This window comes from Aquarana catesbeiana, linkage group LG01 (assembly GCF_042186555.1).
Source record: "Aquarana catesbeiana isolate 2022-GZ linkage group LG01, ASM4218655v1, whole genome shotgun sequence".
Lineage (NCBI taxonomy): Eukaryota > Metazoa > Chordata > Amphibia > Anura > Ranidae > Aquarana > Aquarana catesbeiana.
The window spans coordinates 693,663,201-693,677,297 of NC_133324.1; positions in this window are offsets into that span (position 1 = coordinate 693,663,201).

Sequence of the window (14,097 nt, forward strand, 5' to 3'; positions counted from 1 at the left end):
GTATAGCTTAATTCATAAAGTAATTTAGTAGTAAATAGACAGGCTTGACATCTGCTATTGTTTTTTTAATGTGTTCCTGTGCATTTAATATAAAATCTGGCAATGTCTTCAACCACCCCTCACATAAGAAATAGCTGCTACGCAGGCTGTAGATGCAGTAGAGATCTGTTGTCCATTGGCTTGGCCTCTGCTGCACCAAACATTGTTTTAAGCTCATCTGGAACTGGGTAGTAGTGCACAGGTACAGCTCTAAGTTAAGAAATGAATGAGAGAATGGACCCCGTAGGTGGCTATCCTATTTATCTCTATAGCCCAGAATACACCTGCACACTACAACAGAGGCATCTGGCTCCAGACTGCAAACAGAAACTGACAGAGACCAGAGCAGTAGAATGTGGCTGCCCGAGATCTGTTTGTAGCGGCTATTTCTTATTCTATCCTCAGTCCTCTTTATGTTTTAATGTTATGAATTTAGTTTAACGTGGAAGTAAACCCTCCTATTGTTTTCAGCCAAGGAAGCTGCCATCTTGGCCTCTGTTTAATCTACAACTGCCATGAGGCTGCACATGTGATCAGTTATTACACCAGCCATTGGATGGTTTGACAGTCTAGTTGAAAGCACAACCAATGGGAGGGTTACATTCCCCGGAAATGTAACTTTTATTTGAAATAGTTGAATGGATGGGTTTACTTCCGCTTTAAGCAAGAGTAAAGTTGAACAATTGTTTGCTTTTACATAGTAAAATATTACCATTTAATGCATGTGCTTAAGATTTCTGTGTTTTCATTCACATTCACTTGTATGTGAAAGAAAGCAGCAGAGGCAAACATGAGCCCTTTGGCCAGCTTCACACCTATGGGTTGCGGTAACTCACGTTACAGCAACACCATAGCGCCCTGGCGCATTTTGCTGCCACCCAAATGCACTAATGCTATACACCTTCAATTAACCTGTTTTACTGTCCACCACAGTGCATGGTAATGCACTACCTTGCACTGTGCAAGGTAAGGCATTGATGATGCAGTCCAAATTCAGGTCCATTGTAGCTTCATGGCAGCCTGTTCAAATAAATAGACTTTCTTAAAGCAGTGAACATGAATGTGTGGAATAATGCACATTAATACACCGCAGTGGAACAGCCAAGTGTGAAGGGGGTCTTAATGTGATGTGCAGCATTACAATTTTTATAGGCTCAGAAGCAAGATAAATGCAATTTGATTTTGTTTGCTTCTGAGTTGGCTTGATTTGCCTTGAGGTGCTTCAAACTGCTTGAGCTGTTTCAGGCTTGTTGGATTATTTTTGCATTCATGTTGTATTGTCTGGAGAAAAAAATCAGCTTCAATGCAGAACAAAGCATGCATATACAGTATGAGCCTAAATCCTACAAATCATTTTCCCATTCACTTTTCACTAAAGGTATCCTCCGTTTATGCAAATGTTATTATATGCTGTCTTTGGATTGACAGGGTAAAAAAGCCTTTTATAATTGGGAAAAAAATTATTATCCACTTTCTCGGCAGCTGACGTCTGCTACAAAATGACAGGTACGCTTTAAAAGAAAATCATAAAACATTTTAAAACCATTAGCAGGCTAGATTTCCTCTACAGAATAAAGTAAAGTGTTCAAATAAATCATTCTTTTGCCATCTTAATTCACCAGAACAAGTTCAGAAAAGTGAAAATGATTATTCCATTGTCAGTTATGACTTTCCTACATCTGTCATAATAGATTATATGTGTTGTATGGAATTTCTGTCTTTTCAGCCATTCTTCTTTGTAACTAGTACCTGGCTGGCTCTGGACTGGGGCTTACGAAATGTACCTGAATCCAGTTTGCTTGCCAACCCACACATTATCCACTAAAATATGGTCTTGGTGTTTATTACTTAACATAGTTACAGCAGAGCAGTCTGTTGAACTGCACAGTCTGGTAACGTGTTGGAAAAAGAACATAAAAATGATGTTTTGTGGATGGCTTAATATTCCCTAGTTATTGCTGGTACTTATACATCCTTGATTTTTCATTTACAGCGTACATTTGAATTTTTGCTTTAATTTGTCATGCATAAGTCATATTTTGTATGCACTTTCGACTTTGGAAGGCAGAAACTTGGTGCTTAATGTACTCACATTTACCCTATCTAAGTTATCAGCATTTAATTTATATACTGTGGGTCATTTAAGTGATTCGCACAAGCCTGCTTAATGCTCATGGCTCTACACATTTTAGCTGATTTGTCCTTGAATGAACTTGCGCTGATTTCTTTTATAGTGAATAAATTCTGTTCTACCTGTTTGGTCTCATGTAGCTTCCATTTAGTAGGTGCTGCTAATATTAAGACAAAAATGGCCATTTAGAATTTCTGTTGCTTTAAAAGGAGGACATTAGAGGCTCTGAATAGATTTTCTTCTGGAGAGTGAAAGCTGCTAGACATGCATTGGGGGTTATTTACTAAAGGAAAATCTACTTTGCACTGAAAGTGCACTTGGAAGTGCAGTCACTGTAGATAAGAAGGGGACATGCAAGGAAAATAAAAAACAGCATTTTATCTTGCACATGATTGGATGATAAAATCAGCAGAGCTTCCACTCATTTCAGATCTACCCCTTAGATTTAGAGTGACTGCACTTTCAAGTGCACTTGTAGTGCAAAGTGGATTTTCCTTTCGTAAATAACCCCCATATCTATTATGTGATATGAGTACCTTAAAAAGAGACAGATATACAGGATTGAGCAAAAGGGCACTGTGTAAGACCTTTCTGTGCCATCCCATGGATCTCATGGTTTTTAAGTACACCTGTACTGTTTATTTATTTTATTATTTCAGGTACTTATATAGCGCTGTCAATTTACGCAGCGCTTTACATATACATTGTACATTCACATCAATCCCTACCCTCAAGGAGCTTACAATCTAAGGTCCCTAACTCACATTCATACTAGGGCCAATTTAGACAGGATCTGATTAACCTACCTACATGTCTTTGTTGTATGGGAGGAAACCGGAGTACCCGGAGGAAACCCACGCAGGCACAGGGAGAACATGCAAACTCCAGGCAGGTGGTGTCATGGTTGGGATTCGAACCAACCACGCTAGGCAAAAGTGCTATCCACTACACCACTGTGCTGCCCTGTATGCTTACTTCCTTTTGAAAATGTTAGTTACCAGGCTGCCCCTGGCTTCAGTACATTAAATCACTGACCCAGAGCAAGCATGCAGCAGAAGTCAAAGCATTGACACAAAAATATTGAAGCCATTTCATCAGGATGGAATTTAGAAAGTAGTTTTGTTGAAGGAGAAGTCAGCATTCATATCCTGCATGTTCCTTTAGTCAAGATTTCCTTTAAATCCTAGGCTGGACACATTCTTGTACCCCAGATCTCTCTGCTAGAGTTAAGATGTCACATTGTCTTTGGAATAGATAGAGGAATCTAGAACACTTGCAACCAAATGTGTTTTGAATGGTATTGAGCCAATCTTCATTTAAAATGATCACATCATGTCCCCTTTTTGTTTGTTTTGCACTCATTCCCTATATATTTTTAATATATATATTATAATTTTATTTTAATATTATTTTATATTTTAATATATTTCTTTAAAGGAATATAACGTTTCGTAGTCTACAACTCCTTGACACTGTGACTTTTATGGAGAAACAATACATTTAGAAGATTTTAAGGAGCAAGCAAGGAGTTGCGAACTACCTATTTTCATGATCGCCATTGCAGCTGTGCGACTGCCTTTCCGCACCAGGCCGCTCTGAAAATTTCCTCATCTTATTGGGTAGTAGCATCTTATAACATTAGGTATCAGTAATTTCGAGGGGAGCCATGTAGAAGCACTAATAAAAAATATATATAAAATAATATATTTATAAAAATGTAAATAATAAAAATCACCACTACTATACCAATTACACATTTTAAAAAGTTCAAGGTGGTAATATATATATATATATATATATATATATATAAATACCATATTTATGGGCGTATAACACGCACCCCGATTCTAAGAGGTAAGTTTAAGTAAAAAATGTTTTCAGTTTTCACAGCCCCCTTTACAGTACACAGTCCCCCTCCCCCTGCACAGTAGACAGCCCCTCATCCAGAACACAGCTCCCCAGCCAGAGCACAGCCCCCCACCCAGAACACAGCCCCCCTCTCCAATACACAGCCCCCCATCCATTATACAGTTCCCTTCCCAGTATACAGTCCCCCCATCAAGTATACAGCCCCTCATCCATTTTACAGCCCCCCTCCCCAGTACACAGCCCCCCATCCAGTACACAGCCCCCCATCCAGTATACAGCCCCCCCTACTCTACAGTTAAGAAACAAATCACTGCCAGCCCCTTCCTGTGTCACTCCTATTGTAAAATGAAACTTCCATATACCTCAGTAGCTCAGTTTTTTCCACTGACCTGATCACATGACTGCTCTCCTCTGACGTTACATAGATGGTCATGTGACCACTCTCCTCCTCCAATCTAAAGCTACACTCAGAGGAGGAGGAGCAGGAGGAGGAGAGCAGCCAGAAAAAACTGAGCTATTGAGATATTTACAAGCTTCGTATTACAATGACACTGACACAGGAGGAGCAGTCTAGGAGAAGGGGCTGGCAAGGGATTTTTTTTCTCAACTTTAGACTATGCAGGCAGCGCTGTCCAAGGGCCAGGAGGCCTGCCCCCTGTTGGTAAAAACATGATAACGGCATATAACACGCAGTTAACCCTCTGTTTTCAGGGGAAAAAAGTGCATGTTATTCACCGATAAATACAGTATATATATAATATATATATACATATATATATATATATATATATATATATAAATATATATATATATATATATTTCTGAAAAACTATATTCAAGAACACATAGGGCTCATTTGATTAGTAGTCAGTGTTTTGCTTTCAAATGAGCGAAACCAGTCATTCAAGCATTAAATGGATCTAAATGACTTTGCGTACCCAAAAGGGGTAAAACAGTCCTGTGAAAGAAATTCTTTTCACTAGGAGAAAACAATAGTGAAACCTGAATCAAAAGGAACACATTTGTTATGTATCCCCTGCAAACAAAGGAACGTTTTACCGAAAAAGAGAGGCAATGAAGCAGGCTCTGTGAAACATTGGAGTAGGGCAAAATACAGAAACCCCAATGCAGAATGGTTTGAGAAAAGATATGGTTGGAAAGATTTAAAGAACAGACTTGCTTGCTATTTTACAAGTTCGTTTTATATGATTTTGTACTGTTATAGCTCTTGAATCCTTGAAGGGAGCAACATCGTCTGTTCTCTAGTTGAACATTGCTCATAGGTTTCATTATGATGGGAACATTCGTGTAGCTTTTGTTGCAGTTGTGAATAATGAATTCCAAAGCCCTGCAGTCAATGGACATTTTATATATATTCTCATAGTTGGGACAGGAATGGGTGAACAAAAAGAATACACTCAGAAGCAATTCACCTCTTGTGATTGTGTTTATGGGGTTCCTGGTGTTTCTTTCCATTGTCTGTTATTTGACTGTATTTTTTTACAAAGAAATAACATTAAAGTTATCAAGTAACAATAAAGTTGTGTCTGAATACAGACGCTGAATACACTGTTTTTCCTTATATCTACATAACATGCATTGAAAACCCTTTAAAGCAAACCTGTAATTTGTTCTGTCTCCAACAGCATAAATTTACATTTCCTTCTCTCCCTCCGCTGCTCTGTTCCATGCCAGAAGCCACAGGAAGTGTCCAATACTTTTGGTGATGGAGGAGCATATGACTATCTTCATTATTGTTGGTGGAGTCAAAGGAAGGTAAGTATATGTGTCCGTGAAGGTCTGCATTAGTGTGAATTTGTTGGTTTGCTCTGCATGGGCAAAGCACAAATTCACTTTAAAGCTGAACCGTGGCCCAAAAAATTTTTTTGTTCTTGTGCCATGTGGTGACACACATATTTTACATACTTTTATTACACCTCTGATTGAAGCTTTTCTTACACATGGTTATTTGAGTGAGATAATGCATGTCAAGGTAAGTTTGCTTTGAATCTGGTATACATTACGTAAGCAAATAGTGCATGAATGGGCAGAGGCTGGCACTGTTGGTAAGCTGGGCTTCAGGGAGCTAGATTAAGCCTTTTAGGATCCACAGTGCCTTAGAGTATAGAGCCGAAGCCATTATACGCCTGAAGTGGACTGGTTTGTCCTCTATTGGCCACAATATCACTGCTCCTTTAGATGTGGACAATATTGGGATGATTTACAAAGCATTTGCGCCATGAGTTGCGGCGCACACGAATGCGCAAATTACATTTTCGTATTTACAAAGCATATGCGCCGGTAACACAGCGCAATTCCCCATTTACTATTCTCTTCCCGGCGCACGGGAAGAGGCGATCGGTACGCCACTATAGACATGGCCCACGGCATCTTTAACTTAAAATTTCAACAAGCTGGAAGTGCCAATATTATGGGGGTGATGTGAGGAAGTATGGTGCTAACTGCCCAAGTCACAAATATGCCCAAAATAGAATGAGAAAGTAACTCAAACGGCATTTGCGCTTGTTCAAATGCGTTGTTTTACTGTGCCGGCAAAATCTTAGTAAATGTCAAGCAACGTAAATGCATTTGCATAGGTTGAACGGGCGCATCTCTACACTTTTTTTTTTTAACGCTGGTTCACTTCGCGGCTGTAATGAAATGTCGGCCTGGCAATACACATAAAAGTTTATTGATAAAAACAGCATTAAGAAAAAAAACTAAATTAAGAAAAAAAATGCGTGGGGTTCCCCCAAAATTCAATACCAGGCCCTTCAGGTCTGGTGTGGATATTAAGGGGAACCCCACGCCAAAAAAAAAAAAAAGGCGTGGGGGTGCCCCTCAAAATCCATACCAGGCCCTTCAGGTCTGGTATGGATTTTAAGGGGAACCCTGTGCCAAAATTTTTTAAAAAATGGCGTGGGGTCCCCCTAAAAATCCATACCAGACCCTTATCCGAGCATGCAACCTGGAAGGCCGCAGGAAAAGAGGGGGGGCGAGAGCGCCCCCCCTCCTGAACCGTACCAGGCCGCATGCCCTCAACATGGGGGATGCCCCCCCACCCCAAAGCACCTTGTCCCCATGTTGATGAGGACAAGGGTCTCTTCCCGACAACCCTGGCCGTTGGTTGTCGGGGTCTGCGGGCGGGGGGCTTATCAGAATCTGGAAGCCCCCTTTAATAAGGGGGCCCCCAGATCCCAGCCCCCCACCCTATGTGAATGAGTATGGGGTACATGGTACTCCTACCCATTCACCTGGGGGAAAGTGTCAAGAAAAAAAACACACTAGACAGGTTTTTAAAGTAATTTATTAGGCAGCTCCGGGGGTCTTCTTCCGACTTCGGGGGTCTCTTCCACGCTCTCCAGCCTCTTCTCCATGCTCTCTGAATCTTCTCCCGGTCTCTGGTTCTTCTCCGCGCTGTCCGGCCTCTTCCCCCAGTCTCCGGTTCTTCTCTGTGCTGTCCGGCCTCTTCTCCCAGTGTCCGGTTCTTCTCCGTGCTGTCTGGTTCTTTTGCTGGGCTCCTCCGCTATCTTCTGCTCTTTTGCAGCTCTTTTGCTAGCGGTGGCCCGGTCTTCTCCCGCTGTCCGGTTCTTCAGCCGCTCTCCGGTATCTTATGCCGGACTCCCCTGCTATCTTCTTCCAGCTATTTTGGTAGCGGTGGCCCGGTCTTCTTCTTCGTCTTCTCCCCTCTTCTTTTCTGCCGATGTTGACACGACGCTCTCTCCAGCTGTAATGCCGTCTGCAAGGTGTGCTGCGAATTATATAGGCATGGGGCGTGGTCACCGTGTGATGTCACTGGGTGACCCTGCCCCTTATGACGGCACAGTCCCGGGGCATGATGGGACTATGCCGTCATAAGGGGCGGGGTCACCCAGTGACATCACACGGTGACCACGCCACATGCCTATATAAGTCGCCGCACACCTCGCAGACGGCATTACAGCGGGAGAGAGCATCATGTCAACATCGGATGAAGAGGAGAGGAGAGAAGATGATGAAGAAGACCGGGCCACCACTAGCAAAAGAGCTGGAAGAAGATAGCGGGGAGTCCGGCAGAAGATACCGGAGAGCGACAGAAGAACCAGACAGTGACAGAAGAACTGGACAGCGACAGAAGAACCGGACAGCGACAGAAGAGCAGGACAGCGGGAGAAGACCGGGCCACCGCTAGCAAAAGAGCGGAAAAAGAGCAGAAGATAGCAGAGGAGCCCGGCAGAATAGCCGGACAGCGCGGAGAAGAATTGGACACCGGAAGAAGAGATCGGACAGCGCGGAGAAGAACCAGAGACCGGGAGAAGAAGCCGGACAGCGCGGAGAAGAACCGGAGACCGGTAGAAGATCCGGAGATCGTGGAGAAGAGGCTGGAGATCGCGGAAGAGACCCCCGAAGTTGGAAGAAGACACCCGGAGCTGCCTAATAAATTACTTTAAAAACCTGTCTAGTGTGTTTTTTTTCTTGACACTTTTTCCCCCCCAGGTGAATGGGTAGGGGTACCATGTACCTCATAGTCATTCACATAGGGTGGGGGGCCGGGATCTGGGGGCCCCCTCTGATAAGCCCCCTGCCCACAGATCCCGACAACCAACAGCCAGGGTTGTTGGGAAGAGGCCCTTGTCCTCATCAACATGGGGACAAGGTGCTTTGGGGTGGGGGGGCCGCAGCGCATGCCCCAATTCCCAAAGCACCCATCCCCCATGTTGAGGGCATGCGGCCTGGTACGGTTCAGGAGGGGGGGCGCTCGTCCCCACCCCCTTACCTGACCGGCCGGGCTGCGTGCTCGGATAAGGGTCTGGTATGGATTTTGGGGTGACCCCCCATGCAGTAGGGGGCTCCCCTTAAAAGCCATACCAGACCAAAGGGCCTGGTATACCCCTGGAGGGGGAACCCATGCCGGTTTTTCTCACGCTGCTTAAATAGGAAGATGTGTTTTTCCTATTGCAGTGAGCGCGAGATGTACCTCGTCGAGAACCAGCGCGATGGGATTGCGCTGGAAACATTCTCGTGGGCAGGTACTGCTGTGCGTGCGCCGGTTCACACGCTCAATTAAGGATTTATCCGGCGTACCAATTAAGGTATGAACCAGCGCAGCACATTCATCTTAGTAAATGACCCCCTATAAGACCAGTTATATGAGCCAAAGGTGTGGCGCCTCCAGTTGTATCCTTGGGTTATACAGTTTCTTACTCAATTTGGCATTTACAATCAGTGGTGTCACGGGAGGGTGTGGTCCACACCCAGATGCCACCCTCTACTGGGGTGACACCATCCCGAGGGTGATGAAAGCCCTGGCTTTTTTTTCTTCAGCCGGAACACACCTCCAGTGCCACGGCAGTGCCTGGCATGTGTTCTCCTCCTCCTCTCTGTCTCTAACTCCTGTGCTGCTGCCCAAGCCTATCAGTATCTGCTCTCCACCCGGGTGGCACGGCTGCACACTGTCCTCTCCAGCTGCTGCCTGGGTGTTCCATATACCTGAGCCACCCAAGCTGGTGTGTTAATGGGTGGGGGGTGTGGACTTGCGATTGGGGGGATGTCCTCCGTCACCCTCCGCGAGGTGTTGTGAGGGGGGGCTTGCTACAGAGATTGGGTTTTGCTGCTGAACACAGCTATATTATATGTAGGGGGTGGTTTGTCCTGAGGTAGGTCTGTACTAATGGAGAGGGGTGGTTTGTCCTGGGGGTCTGTACTATTGGAGGAGGGGGGTGGTTTGTCCTGAGGGGGGTCTGTACTAATGAAGGAGGGGGGTGGTTTATCCTGAGGGGGATCTGTACTATTGGAGGAGGGGGGTGGTTTCTCCTGAGGGGCGGTTTATACTTTTGTAGGAGGGGGTGGTTTTTTCCTGAGGGGGTCTGTACTATTGGAGGAAGAGGGGGTGATTTGTCCTGAGGGGAGTCTGTACTAAGGAGGGGGAGATCTATACTGAGGGGGAGGGTCTATACTGATAGATTGGAGTTTTGTACTGAGGGGGGTCTATACTGAGGGAGGGAGGTCTATACTGATGGAGGGGGTCTATACTGATGGAGGGGGGTCTATACTTAGTGGAGAGGGGTCTGTACAGAGGGAGGACTATAATTGGTGGAGGGAGCTCTATACTTAGTGGAGGGGGTTTGTACTGAGAGAGGAGGGTCTGTACTGAGGGGCGACTATAGTTGGTGGAGGGGGTGGTGACACCATGTTTTACTGCACCGGGTGACACCAACCCTAGTGACGCCACTGTTTACATTATACTATATGGCACTATTTTTGTAATTGTAATTGGGCTGAATAAAATTGATGTTTTTAGCACAGTGGTTCCTGGTGCACAGGTAGGTGCCCCCCCATTCATGTTACTGCATAGTTATTGCCACTGTTGGGCATAATTTGACAAAGGGCCATATAGTGTTTGTTCAAAAAATGCATATATAGCACAACCCCCGAAGAAGCCACTTGGTAATTTAGGCCTCTGTTTTGTGACTCCAAGAACAACCTCAGCTCCTCTGACACACCAGGTTAAGCAAACAGATACTGTAATATTGTTAAGAGCACAAAGATAAATATTCTGCACACTACTATAATTCAGTATCAGTAAGTGTACACCAGCCTGGTTAGTAATAAAGATCTGCATTATATTGTAGTGAATTAAAGTACTGTAGGTGGCAATATGTACATATAAGAGCAGGTAAAATGTAAATCAATTCTCTAGACAGTGTGATCTAGGGACATGCAGTGAGGTCAGTGGCTGGTGAGGCACTGGCTAGTATCAGAGCCAGATACACACAGGTTAAATACGCTGCAATTGTTAGAGCGAGAACAATAATTCTAGCACTAAACCTCCTCTGTAACTCTAAACATGTAACTTGTAAAAAATTTTAAAGCGTCGCCTATGGAGATTTTTAAGCAGCGAAGTGTGTGCAATTTTAAAGCATTACATGTTAGGTATCTATTTTCTCTGATACCATTACAATGATGCACAAGAGCAAAGCTGTGGATAGGACCCCCTTCAGTTTTTTGTGCCGCTGAGTCCCATTGAGGAAATTTCCCATCACTTCCTGTCCCATAGCTAAAGCAGGAAGTGAGAAAAAATCCCTCCAAGGTGAGGAATCTCCAGTAGTCACCAGAACTAGTGTCCCCACTGGATGATTTCCCCAAAGGATTTCTTTCACTTTTGGTAATAACAGTAAACAGGAAAAAGAAAGAGGATGAAACCTCAGGCACAGACAGCAATAAAAACACAACAGGTGTTCTAATCCTTCTCCACTCTGTCTAAAATAAAATAAAAGTTTTACATTTAGTAACACCGATCAGCCATAACAGGCGGCAATCAGGGACGAGGCTTGTCACCTTGACACAGCCCAACCCCGATCGCAGTAAAGAGCCAATGAAATTGGCTATTTACCACATGACCGGCTGTGTCCAATCACAGCCGGTCACAGAATGTCAACAAACCACGGTAACGAGATGTTACCGGGTTCTCCTCCCCACACACCAATCGTGTGTGAGAAGGAGATTGCGGTAACATCTCATTACCGCTTAGTGTACACCAACACACACTGATTACCCCTCATAATAAAGAGGACTTGTCACCAGCCATCAAAGTACCTGTCACCAGCCATAAAAGTACCTGTCACCACCCATCAAAGTACATGTCATCACCAGTCACAGTCCATCTGAGTACCTGTCCCAGCCCATCCGAGTACCTGTCACAGCCCATCTGAGTACGCAAGTACCTGTCACAGCCCATCTCAGTACCCGAGTACCTGTCACAGTCCATCTGAGTACCAGAGTACCTGTCACAGCCCATCTGAGTACCCAAGTACCTGTCACAGGCCATCTGAGTACCCGAGTACCTGTCCCAGCCCATCTGAGTACCCGAGTACCTGTCACAGTCCATCTGAGTACCTGTCACAGTCTGTCTGAGTACCCGAGTACCTGTCACAGTCCATCTGAGTACCCGAGTACCTGTCACAGCCCATCTGAGTACCCAAGTACCTGTCACAGCCAATCTGAGTACCCAAGTACCTGTCACAGCCCATCTGAGTACCCGAGTACCTGTCACAGCCCATCTGAGTACCCTAGTACCTGTCACAGTCCATCTGAGTACCCGAGTACCTGTCACAACCCATCTGAGTACCCGAGTACCTGTCGCAGCCCATCTGAGTACCCTAGTACCTGTTACAGTCCATCTGAGTACCCGAGTACCTGTCACAACCCATCTGAGTACCCGAGTACCTGAATACCTGTCACAGTCCATCTGAGTACCTGAGTACCTGTCACGGCCCATCTGAGTACCCGGGTACCCAAGTACCTGTCACAGCCCATCTGAGTACCCAAGTACCTGTCACATTCCATCTGAGTACCCGAGTACCTGTCACAGTCCATCTGAGTACCTGAGTACCTGTCACAGTCCATCTGAGTACCTTTCACAGTTCATCTGAGTACCCGAGCACCTGTCCCAGCCCATCTGAGTACCCGAGTACCTGTCACAGCCCATCTGAGTACCCGAGTACCTGAGTACCTGTCACAGTCCATCTGAGTACCCGAGTACCTGAGTACCTGTCACAGTCCATCTGAGTACCCGAGTACCTGTCACAGCCCATCTGAGTATCTGAGTACCCAAGTACCTGTCACAGTCCATCTGAGTAACCGAGTACCTGTCACAGTCCATCTGAGTACTCGAGTACCTGTCACAGTCCATCTGAGTACCTGAGTACCTTTCACAGTTCATCTGAGTACCCGAGTACCTGTCCCAGCCCATCTGAGTACCCGAGTACCTGTCACAGTCCATCTGAGTACCCGAGTACCTGAGTACCTGTCACAGTCCATCTGAGTACCCAAGTACCTGTCACAGTCCATCTGAGTACCCGAGTACCTGTCACAGTCCATCTGAGTACCCGAGTACTTGAGTACCTGTCACAGTCCATCTGAGTACCCGAGTACCTGAGTACCTGTCACAGTCCATCTGAGTACCCGAGTACCTGTCACAGCCCATCTGAGTATCTGAGTACCCAAGTACCTGTCACAGTCCATCTGAGTACCCGAGTACCTGTCACAGTCCATCTGAGTACTCGAGTACCTGTCACAGTCCATCTGAGTACCCGAGTACCTGAGTACCTTTCACAGTTCATCTGAGTACCCGAGTACCTGTCCCAGCCCATCTGAGTACCCGAGTACCTGTCACAGTCCATCTGAGTACCCAAGTACCTGTCACAGTCCGAGTACCCGAGTACCTGTCACAGTCCATCTGAGTACCGGAGTACCTGAGTACCTGTCACAGTTCATCTGAGTACCCGAGTACCTGTCCCAGCCCATCTGAGTACCCAAACACCTGAGTACCTTTCACAGCCCATCTGAGTACCTGAGTACCAGTCACAGTCCATCTGAGTACCTGAGTACCTGAGTACCTGTCACAGTCCATCTGAGTACCCGAGTACCTGCCACAGCCCATCTGAGTACCCGAGTACCTGTCACAGTCCATCTGAGTACCCGAGTACTTGTCACAGCCCATTTGAGAAACCGAGTACCTGTCACAGCCCATCTGAGTACCCGAGTACCTGTCACAGTCCATCTGAGTACCCGAGTACCTGTCACAGCCCATCTGAGTACCCGAGTACCTGAGTACCTGTCACAGTCCATCTGAGTACCCGAGTACCTGTCACAGCCCATCTGAGTACCGAGTACCCAATTACCTGTCACAGCCCATCTGAGCACCCAAGTACCTGTCACAGTCCATCTGAGTACCCGAGTACCTGTCACAGTCCATCTGAGTACCTGAGTACCTTTCACAATTCATCTGAGTACCCGAGTACCTGTCCCAGCCCATCTGAGTAGCTGAATACCTGTCACAGTCCATCTGAGTACCCGAGTACCTGTCACAGCCCATCTGAGTACCCGAGTACCTGAGTACCGGTCACAGTCCATCTGAGTACCCGAGTACCTGTCACAGCCCATCTGAGTACCCGAGTACCCAAGTACCTGTCACAGCCCATCTGAGCACCCAAGTACCTGTCACATTCCATCTGAGTACCCGAGTACCTGTCACAGTCCATCTGAGTACCTGAGTACCTTTCACAATTCATCTGAGT